This window comes from Carassius carassius, chromosome 24 (genome assembly GCF_963082965.1).
Source record: "Carassius carassius chromosome 24, fCarCar2.1, whole genome shotgun sequence".
Taxonomy (NCBI): Eukaryota; Metazoa; Chordata; class Actinopteri; order Cypriniformes; family Cyprinidae; genus Carassius; species Carassius carassius.
Window position 1 is genome coordinate 17,289,492 of NC_081778.1, and position 14,659 is coordinate 17,304,150.

Here is a 14,659-nt window from a genome sequence, read left to right on the forward strand (position 1 = left end):
TAGTCTGATAAACTTGTAATGTAATTTTTGAGTTCCCATTTGCTGTAATTGCAAAAGACAAATTCCACAATAACATTTGTGACTTTCCAAAAGAGAGCAAAAAACAGAGATAGATTACTTTCCGTGTTAATAATTACGTTATTTTTTTAAATGATAAAATAAAATAGATTTACTATGTTAATAACCAATGAAACTTCTTCACAATTTATGAAAAACGCATATTGTGCACAATTGATATTTAAACTTTTTGGAGTACTGGCTAAATCATAGATCTTCCACCCTGCCCCAGGGAACCCAGTGTCCTGCAAAGTTTATTTTCGACCTGCTTGTGTATTTTCAACTGATGCTAAAGAGCTTGCTTAGCTGCTTTATAGGCAGGGCCGTACCCAACATCAGTATTTTTCCAATAACAGAAGTTGTAAAATAATCACCTCATATTAATTCTGCTTTGATGCTGCAAGGATAAAAAGCCAAGATAACAGACCTTCTCATCTGAGATGCCTCAGCAGAAGGGGTGTGTGATATATATCGTCTGCGATAATATCGTAATTGTTGTTTTAACGGTGTTCGATTTGACATTGATTGTATTTTTGAAAAAACATTCCCTACAGAGTGCACGTAAGCTGCATTACGTGAAGTCTAGACTAGTGCATGTGCGCATTTAGAGTGTGTTCTTTCACTGCATGATTCCTAAGGAATAATTGACCATGTGCAAGGAGCGCTTTTTAGAACGTCCGGATAAAGATAAGCCAGCTCGTAATCTTCCGGCGAAGCTCATTTTATATGTGCGATATAGGTATAGAGACTCTCACTGAAAACTCTCCTGCCTCATTCTTATCAGAAACTGAGAAACAAAACAATTGCAACACCGTAAAATAATGATAGCAGAATTAACATATCGTTTCATGTTATTAAAGAACATATAATTTTATATGAGTCTGGTAATCCCAGGAAAGTACCCGGACACAACTGTACATACATTTGAATGCTGACAAATAAACACAATAGTAACTGTTTAGTCAGTAAGGCTAATCTCTTAAACTACATCTTAATGGTTTTCTCTATAATCAATGTCTTACCTTCATAATCATGAACACATTTTTAAAACGTATACAATTTCAAATCATTTGTTATTTCTCAAAGTTGTGCAGTAAAATTTACTTTATTAAAGGATTACTTTCTAATTCATGAATACTACATGACGAATTTTGACAAAAACCTGTCTGGGCGAAAAAGAAAGACTTTTAAAGATAAAAATGAAATTACCATTATAACCAGGAGATGGCAGCACTCATGGCATGGAAACCGAAGGGGTTCATTTTGACCCCCAACACCAACAGTGTGCCCTTGTATTCAAAACAACAGGAAGTCTAGAACACTTTCCTAACCTTAAGTCTTGTAAAGTTCAATAGACATGTTGTGTATTAGTACAAATATTATTATTTTTATTTTTATTTTTTGCTTAAAGAAAAGCAGTGAATCAGGTTTGTTGAATGTGGTAGAAATCTATCATTCCATACCCTGCTGAGAACTGAATTAGTTCATGCGCATCAACAACTAAACTCCCAAACAGATAAGCTCTTCATCTCCCCTTCATTCTTCTTTCTACCCAATCATTCTTGGCATATCTGTTTACTTTAGAGATAGAGTCCTGGCCTGCACAAATCGGTGCTGGTTTGTGTGTGTCTCAGGCTGTGCATATCTAAAAGTGTGTATGTGAGCTGGAGTCTTTATGTGTTCCTGAATGAAATTGATGTAGGCTATATTTATGGCGAGGCTGCCCTTTGAACTGTCCAAATGGAATGGGCAATTGTGCTCACACACTTGAATTGATAAGCACACACTGTACTGAAGAGAGAAGCTGTGGTAAAAATGGTTTATTATTAGGCCTATATATGTGTTCGCTCTGTCCATCAGCACAATTGAGACCCACTTGACAACATTGGGTGACACAGGAAACTCTGAGCCGACAGATTTATCTTCACTTCCAATTACGGTATTTCAACAACTTGTTTCTCTCACCCTTTATTCATTTGTAAATGTGCTGTTTTTTTAATTAACACATTTCCTGTTCTTTTCATCAGTGGAGGGCAGTGAATCCGGGAGTGTTTGTGTAGCTATCGTTGGGCTCATTGTTGATTAGCCGGAGAAATTAATTGTGCGGAGCTGAGAGTGAAGTGCAGAAGCATTACAATGGGAGCGGAACAATGAGACGACTTCTAACTTTTACACCATTAATTATTTAAACTAATCAATTTGTATAAGTGGGGAAAACAATGAAAGAAGAGCAAACTTACCGGACCAACCCGCGCTTGTGAGGAGCACTGGATTAAGAGACTGCGCAATCATTGTTCATTACTATGAAGGACTCGCGGGCTTTCTCCGACTGATTACTGTCAGTGGCTGTTGAAAAGGTCAAACTCATTATGATAAATAGACAGATGGCATATAGAAGTGTTTCGGGGAGATATTTTAACAGTTTTTTTAATCGCAAATATGTATTTTTCATTGTCTGGGCACAAAATGAAATTACCTGTCTGTCAGAGCAGTGAAGCAAGTAGCCTGTCCTATACGTGATCTGGATGTCGTAGCGGCTGTTGCTGCATGCGTGACTTTTCAGGCTTTTCCACGCTGTAGTTTGCGATCACATCCGCTGTATAGATGCACTGTCACGACAATCTCCTCTAACCTTTTCAATGGAGTGTAAACCACAAAAGCCATGAGGAATCTTGTCTTTTATTGTGTTCCTATATACATCTCTCCGTCTTCAACCCATACATGTGTCAAACATTTATTATTATTATTATTATTATATATTTTTTCAGTAGCTAAACATCTGTAATCGTCTGGTGATGAACAAAAAATCGTCATGAGCTATTTCCTAACCTGATATGATATAAACCAGGGGTGTCAAACTCAATTCCTGGAGGGCCAGTGCCTGATTCAACCCTAAGCAATCAAACATGAACCAACAAGTCTTTCAGGCTTATTTGAAAGCTACATGGTATACAGGTGCTGGTCATATAATTAGAATGTCATCAAAAAGTTTATTTATTTCACTAATTCCATTCAAAAAGTGAAACTTGTATATTATATTCATTCATTACACACAGACTGATATATTTCACATGTTTATTTCTTTTAATTTTGATCATTATAACTAACCAAATTCAATATCTCAGAAAATTTGAATATTACTTCAGACCAATACAAAGAAAGGATTTTTAGAAATGTTGGCCAACTAAAAAGTATAAAAATGAAAAGTATGAGCATGTACAGCACTCAATACTTAGTTGGGGCTCCTTTTGCCTGAATTACTGCAGCAATGCGGCGTGGCATGGAGTCGATCAGTCTGTGGCACTGCTCAGGGGTTATGAGAGCCCAGGTTGCTCTGATAGTGGCCTTCAGCTCTTCTGCATTCTTGGGTCTGGCATATCGCATCTTCCTCTTCACAATACCCCATTGATTTTCTATGGGGTTAAGGTCAGGCGAGTTTGCTGGCCAATTACAACCCGAATTCCGGAAAAGTTGGGACGTTTTTTAAATTTTAATAAAATGAAAACTAAAAAACTTTCAAATCACATGAGCCAATATTTTATTCACAATAGAACATAGATAACATAGCAAATGTTTAAACTGAGAAAGTTTACAACTTTATGCACAAAATGAGCTCATTTCAATTTTGATTTCTGCTACAGGTCTCAAAATAGTTGGGACGGGGCATGTTTACCATGGTGTAGCATCTCCTATTCTTTTCAAAACAGTTTGAAGACGTCTGGGCATTGAGGCTATGAGTTGCTGGAGTTTTGCTGTTGGAATTTGGTCCCATTCTTGCCTTTTATAGATTTCCAGCTGCTGAAGAGTTCGTGGTCGTCTTTGACGTATTTTTCGTTTAATGATGCGCCAAATGTTCTCTATAGGTGAAAGATCTGGACTGCAGGCAGGCCAGGTTAGCACCCGGACTCTTCTACGACGAAGCCATGCTGTTGTTATAGCTGCAGTATGTGGTTTTGCATTGTCCCGCTGAAATAAACAAGGCCTTCCCTGAAATAGACGTTGTTTGGAGGGAAGCATATGTTGCTCTAAAACCTTTATATACCTTTCAGCATTCACAGAGCCTTCCAAAACATGCAAGCTGCCCATACCGTATGCACTTATGCACCCCCATACTATCAGAGATGCTGGCTTTTGAACTGAACGCTGATAACATGCTGGAAGGTCTCCCTCCTCTTTAGCCCGGAGGACACGGCGTCCGTGATTTCCAACAAGAATGTCAAATTTGGACTCGTCTGACCATAAAACACTATTCCACTTTGAAATAGTCCATTTTAAATGAGCCTTGGCCCACAGGACACGACGGCGCTTCTGGACCATGTTCACATATGGCTTCCTTTTTGCATGATAGAGCTTTAGTTGGCATCTGCTGATGGCACGGCGGATTGTGTTTACCGACAGTGGTTTCTGAAAGTATTCCTGGGCCCATTTAGTAATGTCATTGACACAATCATGCCGATGAGTGATGCAGTGTCGTCTGAGAGCCCGAAGACCACGGGCATCCAATAAAGGTCTCCGGCCTTGTCCCTTACGCACAGAGATTTCTCCAGTTTCTCTGAATCTTTTGATGATGTTATGCACTGTAGTTGATGAGATTTGCAATTTGACGTTGAGGAACATTGTTTTTAAAGTTTTCCACAATTTTTTTATGCAGTCTTTCACAGATTGGAGAGCCTCTGCCCATCTTTACTTCTGAGAGACTCTGCTTCTCTAAGACAAAGCTTTTATAGCTAATCATGTTACAGACCTGATATCAATTAACTTAATTAATCACTAGATGTTCTCCCAGCTGAATCTTTTCAAAACTGCTTGCTTTTTGTTGCCCCCGTGCCAACTTTTTTGAGACCTGTAGCAGGCATTAAATTTTAAATGAGCTAATTAAGTGGATAAAAGTGTAAAATTTCTCAGTTTAAACATTTGCTACGTTATCTATGTTCTATTGTGAATAAAATATTGGCTCATGTGATTTGAAATTCCTTTAGTTTTCATTTTATTAAAATTTAAAAAACGTCCCAACTTTTCCGGAATTCGGGTTGTAAGAACAGGGATACCATGGTCCTTAAACCAGGTACTGGTTTATCTGCATCTCCATAAAGTTGGTCAGCAGCAGGAAGCACGAAGTGCTCTAAAACTTCCTGGTATACGGCTGCGTTGACCTTGGACCTCAGAAAACACAGCAGACCAATACCAGCAGATGATATGGCACCCCAAACTATCACTGACTGTGGAAACTTTACACTGGACCTCAAGCAACGTGGATTGTGTGCCTCTCCTCTCTTCCTTCAGACTCTGATATGATATAAACCAGGTCGTGGGTGTATCTCTCTATTAGTTTTATTGGATCTTAGTGCTGCGTTTGACACAATTGACCACAACATTCTTTTGCATAGACTTGAACACTTTGTTGGCATCAGTGGAAGTGCATTAGCATGGTTTAAATCGTACTTACATGACCGGCATCAGTTCGTAGCAGTGAATGAAGATGTATCATATCGATCACAAGTGCAGTATGGAGTACCTCAAGGCTCAGTACTAGGGCCGCTACTCTTCACGCTTTATATGTTACCCTTGGGAGATATCATCAGGAAACATGGTGTTAGCTTTCACTGTTATGCTGATGATACTCAGCTCTATATTTCTTCGGGGCCCGGTGAAACACACCAATTTGAAAAACTAATGGAATGCATTGTCGATATAAAAAACTGGATGACGAGTAATTTCTTACCGCTAAATTCTGAAAAAACAGAGGTGTTAATTATAGGACCTAAAAACTCCGCTTGTAATAACCTAGAACACTGTCTAAGACTTGATGGTTGCTCTGTCAATTCTTCGTCATCAGTTAGGAACCTAGGTGCGCTATTTGATCGCAATCTTTCCTTAGAAAGCCACGTTTCTAGCATTTGTAAAACTGCATTTTTCCATCTCAAAAATATATCTAAATTACGGCCTATGCTCTCAATGTCAAATGCAGAAATGTTAATCCATGCATTTATGACCTCAAGGTTAGATTATTGTAATGCTTTATTGGGTGGTTGTTCTGCACGCTTAGTAAACAAACTACAGCTAGTCCAAAATGCAGCAGCAAGAGTTCCTACTAGAACCAGGAAGTATGACCATATTAGCACGGTCCTGTCAACACTGCACTGGCTCCCTATCAAACATCGTATAGATTTTAAAATATTGCTTATTACTTATAAAGCCCTGAATGGTTTAGCACCTCAGTATTTGAATGAGCTCCTTTTACATTATAATCCTGTACGTCCGCTACGTTCTCAAAACTCAGGCAATTTGATAATACCTAGAATATCAAAATCAACTGCGGGCAGCAGATCCTTTTCCTATTTGGCGCCTAAACTCTGGAATAACCTACCTAACATTGTTCGGGAGGCAGACACACTCTTGCAGTTTAAATCTAGATTAAAGACCCATCTCTTTAACCTGGCTTACACATAACATACTAATATGATTTTAATATCCAAATCCGTTAAAGGATTTTTAGGCTGGATTAATTAGGTAAACCGGAACCGGAAACACTTCCCATAACACCCTATGTACTTGCTACATCATTAGAATAATGGCATCTACGCTAATATTTGTCTGTTTCTCTCTTATTCCGAGGTCACCGTAGCCACCAGATCCAGTCTGTATCCAGATCAGAGGGTCACTGCAGTCACCCGGATCCAGTACGTATCCAGACCAGATGGTGGATCAGCACCTAGAAAGGACCTCTACTGCCCTGAAAGACAGTGGAGACCAAGACAACTAGAGCCCCAGATACAGATCCCCTGTAAAGACCTTGTCTCAGAGGACCACCAGGGCAAGACCACAGGAAACAGATGATTCTTCTGCACAATCTGACTTTGCTGCAGCCTGGAACTGAACTACTGGTTTCGTCTGGCCAGAGGAGAACTGGCCCCCCAACTGAGCCTGGTTTCTCCCAAGGTTTTTTTCTCCATTCTTTCACCGATGGAGTTTCGGTTCCTTTGCCGCTGTCGCCTCTGGCTTGCTTAGTTGGGGTCACTTCATCTACAGCGATATCGTTGACTTGATTGCAAATAAATGCACAGACACTATTTAACTGAACAGAGATGACATCACTGCATTCAATGATGAACTGCCTTTAACTATCATTTTGCATTATTGACACACTGTTTTCCTAATGAATGTTGTTCAGTTGCTTTGACACAATGTATTTTGTTTAAAGCGCTATATAAATAAAGGTGACTTGACTTGACTTGACTTGACTCTGGGACCCTGATTTCCAAAGGAAATGCAAAATTTACTTTCATCAGAGAACATAACTTTGGACCACTCAGCAGCAGCCCAGTCCTTTTTGTCTTTAGCCATAGCGAGACGCTTCTGATGCTGTCTGTTTTTATCAAGAGTGGCTTGACACAAGGAATGCGACAGCTGAAACCCATGTCTTGCATACGTCTTCGTGTAGTGGTTCTTGAAGCACTGACTCCAGCTGCAGTCCACTATTTGTGAATCTCCGCCACATTTTGAATGGGTTTTGTTTCACAATCCTCTCCAGAGTGTGGTTATCCCTATTGCTTGTAGACTTTTTTTCTACCACATCTTTTCCTTCCCGTCGCCTCTCTATTAATGTGCTTGGACACAGAGCTCTGTGAACTGCCAGCTTCTTTTTCAATGACCTTTTGTGTCTTGCCCTCCTTGTGTAAGGTGTCAATGGTCGTCTTTTGGACAATTGTCAAGTCAGCAGTCTTCACCATGATTGTGTAGCCAGAATTAGACTGAGAGACCATTTAAAGGCCTTTGCAGGTGTTTTGAGTTAATTAGCTGATTAGAGTGTGGCACCAGGTGTCTTCAATATTGAACCTATTCACAATATTCTAATTTTCTGAGGTACTGAATTTGGGATTTTCTTTAGTTATCAGTTATAATCATCAAAATTAAAGGAAATAAACATTTGAAATATATCAGCATGTGTGTAATGAATGAATATAATATACAAGTTTAACTTTTAAAATGGAATTAGTTATTAAATTATTATTATTATATAAATTCATATTGTATTATATTATTTAATATTGTCATCACTGATATTATGAATATCATTATTAAAAGTAACAATATTTATAATAAGGTTGATAAGTTAACAACTTATGTAGGCTTAAACAAATAATGTGTTTGTGTACCTGTGTAAAACCGCATGTACTGAATTCCACCTAAACAAAATATGGGTTATGCAGAAACCATTAACATAAACTGGAGGGCAGTGATGTAAATTCTACAATATTATCTTTATATTAAATTAATATTACTTAATAACATTATTGATAAATGAATCAACTATATAATTAATGTGAAATAATAATATATGGTGTATTTTTATAATAATAATAATAATGACCATTAATTTAAATGATATTTTTTTTATAATAATAACTCTAATTATAATTATTATATAAATTATGTTATTCTAAATATTCAATATTTCTAATAATAATGCTTGTTTAATTTTAATCAGTCCAACTAATTAATTCTGATTCTGATCAAAACATTCTAACTGAAGATTGGCTGGAAGAGATGGAAAATCTACATTCGTTTCAGTGTCAGATTTACCTGGGGTGCTGACCAGAAGGGACAGCCAGGGGAGTAGAAAGCAGAAACCAAACTTGAGAAATCAATTGCTGTTGATATCACTTAAATTACATTTATTCATTCAACATAGACTTTTATCCAAAGCCAATATTTAATTAATTCATATTTAATTCTTATGATTTAATTATATAACTCATATTTAATCTCCCTCTCCTCTCTTTCCTAGGAGATCATGTATTCCATGTGGCTATATTCCCTGATTCATTGTGTAATAGCGGTGCTGGTGATCGAAGCTAGTGTAAGGTTGTGCTTGGCTGCTGGTTGTGCTGAAGATGGGCCAGGAACTAGAAGCTGGAGCACATCTGTGTGCCTGAAGCTTTACCTTGGCTTGGTTGGGTTAGTGGGCAGTATTGTGAGCACTCCTGTGTCTGTGCTCTTGAACCTGAGGAGCTCCCAGTGCCTGTACACCTGTATTGCTATGGTCTCCTGCACCCTCCTACTCAGGCGGTTCACAATGTGCCTTCTGCTTCTACAAACTCTTAATACACACCTGCAGTATCGCCTGGGGAACAGATGAGTGTGAACAACCTGACCTTGCTTGCAGTGCTCATGTTTGAGAAGTTCAGCAAGTTCTAAGCTATATGGATTTTTGTATATGTGAAATTACATTAAAGGCTTGATTCATGCAGACTATAAAATCAGAGTATTGAATTGTGCTGAATATGCTAAATAGTAAAAATTCAGGATGGAGCTTATGTTTCTTTCTGATATGCAGGTTTAGTGACTCGTAGGCGGGTTTTGTGCTCGGTGCTGCTCTGCTGGGTAATTTCAGTGATCATCGCCTTCGGCCAGTTCATCATTTCCAACTCTTCTGATACCTGGGGAGCTGCTGAGGATGACAATAGAGCTGGACTGGGGATGGATGAATTGCCTGAAGCCAATTATACCACCCCTGCCCTCCCTCCCAAATGTCCCTACCCACAGGATCGCTCTGTAATCGGGCAGTTCTTAGCTTACAGAGGTTTTCTATCCAAGTTCTTTGTGGAGGGCAATGAGAACTTCACATATACGGAGATCAATGGCAGCCACTGGGGCACCTGTGCCCCCCAACACCACACGCAGTCTAGTGTTCATGGTGTATGTTTATGCTGTCATTGTGTTTGGTATCCCTTTGTTGGTTCTGTTGGGTGTGTTTTTGGACTTGATGTGTTTCATGTCACAACAGGTTCCTGCAAGCTCTATGTTTTTTCAGAAACAGTGCGATCTTGCTCAATGGCTCTCTCTATTTCTCCACTAGTAATGCTTTGCCTGCCCCTCCACATCACCCACGCTTTGTTACTTTTCGCCCCGAGTGCTGCTAGACCCAGCTGGACCTCTCTGATGGCCTCTGTTCTCTTCAAGATGTATAGCCTAGTGCCCCCTCTTCTCTTCACCAACACCACTCAGCAGGTAGGCTTTGAGTGCACCTTGTTATCTGCGCCCAACCTGACCTCGAGTGTTATCTCCTCTCGAGTCAAATCTGTGGGGAGTGCTTTCCATTCAGTGGATGATTTCAAACACCCTGGACTGACACTGAAAGGTAAAGTTTCTCCAGAGATGTGATGGGATGTGAAGAGGTCACATACACCAAAAGTTTTCTGTAGAGTCCTTACATGGTTTATATTCAGCAGTTAAGTAAAACTAATCCAATGCTAGCTCATGGCAGATGCCAGGCTTTCTGCAGTGTATTTGCATTGGGGTTGATCCATGTCATTACAGATTGAATTAAAGAAGTGTGTTGCTGCACAATGATTCTGTTCATACTTTTTTGTGTTATTTGAAACATAAAACTAAAGCATGAATGGTCATTTTTGGAGTCCCCTGAAATTATTATACACCTACATGCTATGTTTCTCTACAATGTACCCATTTAAATATAGCTAATGACTGTATTCATTAGTTCCCTTTCAGTCGGTCACTCTCGACGCCACGTCGGTGACCAACGAATATAAGCGATATCCCATATTCGTTGGTCACTGACGTGGCGTCTCCGTTCCCTCCTTCAGGGAACGAGGGTTACCATACGTAACCGAGACGTTATTTTTTAAATGGGCATATATTTTTATTCTCAGTGGTTTCAAACTGTATTGTTATTTGTATTGTATATTCGTTATTCATATACAAAGCCAATCTGATGGAATGTTTTCATGTATAGGCTAATATTATCAAAGGTTTACACCACCCATTTCAATTTGAATGAATTTTCAATTGTATTTGGATATTTTTCTTATAAAAACATATTGATTCACTACAGAAGGCCTTTGGTCCCTGGTGAGGGTGAGTAATTTATGGTATAATTTTCATTTTTGGGTGAACTAACCCTTTAAGATCAAAACACATTTATTAGTATCCTTGGTGTTTTTATGATTGAGGCCCCAATACCACCCACGTCAAAAAAAAAGTTTTCACTTTTTACAACTTTAGGGCCAAATTATGAAAATACTTGAACTCAGCAGGGACACTGAACCATTTGGATTAAAAGGAAACAAATTTGTGTATATGTCTTCCAATTCCTGTAAGGCTAGCAGTCGTAATCCTTGAGTTATCATACCCCGAACATGGCTAGGAAATAATGAATTCTTCAGGGGGCTGAAAAATTATCAAATTGTTGCAATATGTAAGAAACATTTTTCAGACCTTAGTTTCATGCGACCACCAACAAATAAGCAATCTATGAACAAAACTGGTGCAGAAATAAACCTTTCTGATTGAAGATGTAATGAATCATTAGAAAGCGCTTTGTAAATTCCTGTTATGTGGCAAAAATGGTCCAATAAATATTCCACTGCTGCCATGTTTAATCCCAGTGATACTCAGATTAACTGTGAAATGATGTAAGCAACAATCTCAGAAGACTAAATAGACTACACCAAGATGTTTGCATATACATGATTAAATATAGTGGCCTATATTAAAATGTGTCCCATCAATGTTCAAACCCAGTACTAGCTTTTGGTTTGAACTGAATGTTTAATTATAACTACTATAATAGAATATCAAGTGGTAGAGACTGTTTGAATGCTTCGAGATAATTAACCACTCAATAACTCCCAGGGAAAACAGGATTCCATAGCTTGTTTTGATTAAATGCATACTTCGTATGTGCAGCCTGAATAAAAGCCATTTCACACTAATTGGATTATTCTTTTTGCTCACTTGTGCCAGTGCTGGTGTAAGAAATGACTCCTTTTGTATCTGAATATTTGTGTTGTGATCTCTGTGTCTTCCTATCCCTTCTTGTCGTCTCACCCCAATCTGCCCATTATCCATTTTAAGCATGAAATCCTCCATCTAATGTTACTTTCACTCAGTTGTCTTTGTATAGTCCTGACTTTGATTTGTCTAGCACCTTATCCTTTCTTGATTATTGTCTTCAGCTCATTTTCTTGCAAATGCTTTTCTCTCTCATTAAAGTCTGCACTAACCTCTTAAGCCTAGGTGAATTATTGAGTGAAGCTGGACTGTCAAAAAGGGAAAACAAGTAAAAGCTCTCCCTAACCGAGAGCTCATTTGATGGTTTTCTCCACTCGAGAGCCTTTAGCTTCCTGCTGATATGACAATCTTTCATCACTAAAGCGGCTTCAGTCAATTCATCGCACCTGCTCTAGCCCACATACGGTACTCGTGAATGGGGTCATTACAAGGAGCTTGGAAGCTTTAAATCCATCACGCACAGAATGTAACCATTTATTGTCTTTGGATAAAGCCGAAGTGCGCTGTTTGACCAGCATATGGTTTATTACCCATGGATTTGCCTTTGAGATGCCAACCGAGCGTCTATAAACAAAATTACAAGAGATTGATTAAGTTTAGATGAAGTCTACGGCTGTCATTTTTCATTTGAACTCCACATTTGGAATTTGTCGGCTCACTGAAGCGTTACTCGCTTTGCAGAAGATCCAAAATTAACAACTGAATTGCTTTGTGAAGCATTTATACTTGTACTAAAAGAAAATTATTCTTTTTTTAGATGGACAAAGTACACAACTTCATTACTTGAGTGAAAGTGCAGTTACTACTGGTCAAATACTACTCCACTACAAGTGAAATTTGTAAAGACAGGTTTTTACTTTAGTAAAAGTACGAAACTACATGCTTTTAAAAGTACTTAAGTATCCAAAGTAAAAAGTAAATGCATTGTTTTATTGTCACATTGTTGTATACTTACAATACCTTATGCCATTAATGCAACCTACTGAATACACTATTATCTTTGGAATGATCTTTTTTGTTACCAAACCTATAGAAATTGAACAACTGAATGAAGATAATCATCTTTAGTTTTTAGCACTCCTACAGCTACGTTGAACTCATTTTAATACTTGTTTAAAAGTTACTAAGTTCTTTTTCAAAGCATTACTGAAGGATCTGATATGGTTCATTTTAAACAAACATTGAAAAGAAAACAAATCTTTAGTCTTTTCAGAAAACTGAAACATACTCTCTCAGTATGGCCATGGGTATGCACGTTGTGCCAAAGAACCATCTTTTTTTAATTTTGCCATCAACTGATCATTGTTCATAAATGCTCATAAATCAGTGAACTTAACAACTAGGGTTGGGTTTTGTTTGAATTATCTATTCCGATTCTGCTTATTGATTTAAATTCTTATCGATTCCCAGTTTAGATTCCAAGTTGTAAAAAAGTAAAGTAAAACATTTTGACCTGTGTGATCATTTAACGTACTTCTTGATCATTTGTTTGCAAAAAAAAAAAAATTATGTGTTTATGTGTAGTGTTTTAACAATAAAATAATGTTCAGATTTATATACTTTCTTGACTAGTTTTAGCAGCAACATCAGTACGCCTGAGTAGTAAAATGTTTTATATATGATAATAGCAGCCATTTTTTTGACGCCACACAAATAAATAATTAGACACAAAATATTGATTTGAGTTGAAATATTTGAAAGCTTCCGTGAACACAGCAGTTGCGAGCAAGCGGCAAGTTCAAACTAGACGGACATGTGAGGGAAACGGTGCAGTCAAACCACTTATTAACACAACATTTCACCACATAAATAATTAATGAAATAAATGATTTAAGACGAAAATGTTTTAAAGTCTTACCAGTTTATTAGTTGTCTTATCATCCATTACAGTGCACAAAACAATCATAGCAAAATGGCAGCAGCTGAGTTTGTATGAAATGAGTGCGAGTCCGCAATACCAGGATGAAATAATTGTACAACATTTTAAATCGAGTTTTAATATTTCATTAGCTAAACAAACGCAAAGCTTCCACTAAGAAAAACCGTTCATAAAAAGAGTACAGCGTCAACTTTAGTTACCTGGATGTTTAGTTAACAGGCTGTGTTATCAGCTTTTAGCGGTTGTTATTAAGAGATAACATAGGCCTACCTCGGAATGTCGTAACTGACCAATCAGAATCAAGTATTTCACAGAGCCATGTAATAAGTAAGGGATAACATACATCCAGCTGATTGTTCTCGCAGAATAAACCCTGACAGCCTGAAGGGGTTTATTCTGCGAAAACAACCAGCTGGATATACATTATCCCTTACTTATTACATGGCTACTTGCCACATAAGTAAATAATTAGATGCAAAATATTGATTGTAGTTGAAATATTTGAACGCAAAGCTTCCGTGAAGACAGCAGTTGGTTAATTTTCAAAGAGTTTTAATGAGTTAAAACATACACATACGAGTTCACACAGAATAAAAAAAAAATACTTTTTTTTTGTCATATAGATCAAGGTGTAGCCTAGGTCATTTTTATTTACCATATGCCGATCATTATCGTAGTGTTTGGCCTAGGTAAAGCATAACATACAGTTCTCTCTTTAAAATCAATGTGGTGAACAGACAGATGATCCCACCACACTTTAAATATGTGCCTTTTCCGTCTTTTATTATCTTATTTGCCACAGTAGTGCAGACATCCATTCAAAGCAACGTGGAAAACCTTAGATTCAGAAAGACAACACCGGAAGGACCTGGCAGATTGCAGGCCGGATTTTCAACAAAAAAAAAGAGT

The 14,659-nt window shown here is 37.9% G+C and overlaps 1 pseudogene; it reads left to right on the forward strand.

The window, feature by feature from the left end:
• The first annotated feature begins 707 nt into the window (after positions 1–707).
• On the forward strand, positions 708–10,221 carry LOC132103494 (uncharacterized; annotated as a pseudogene).
• The last annotated feature ends 4,438 nt before the right edge of the window (positions 10,222–14,659 follow it).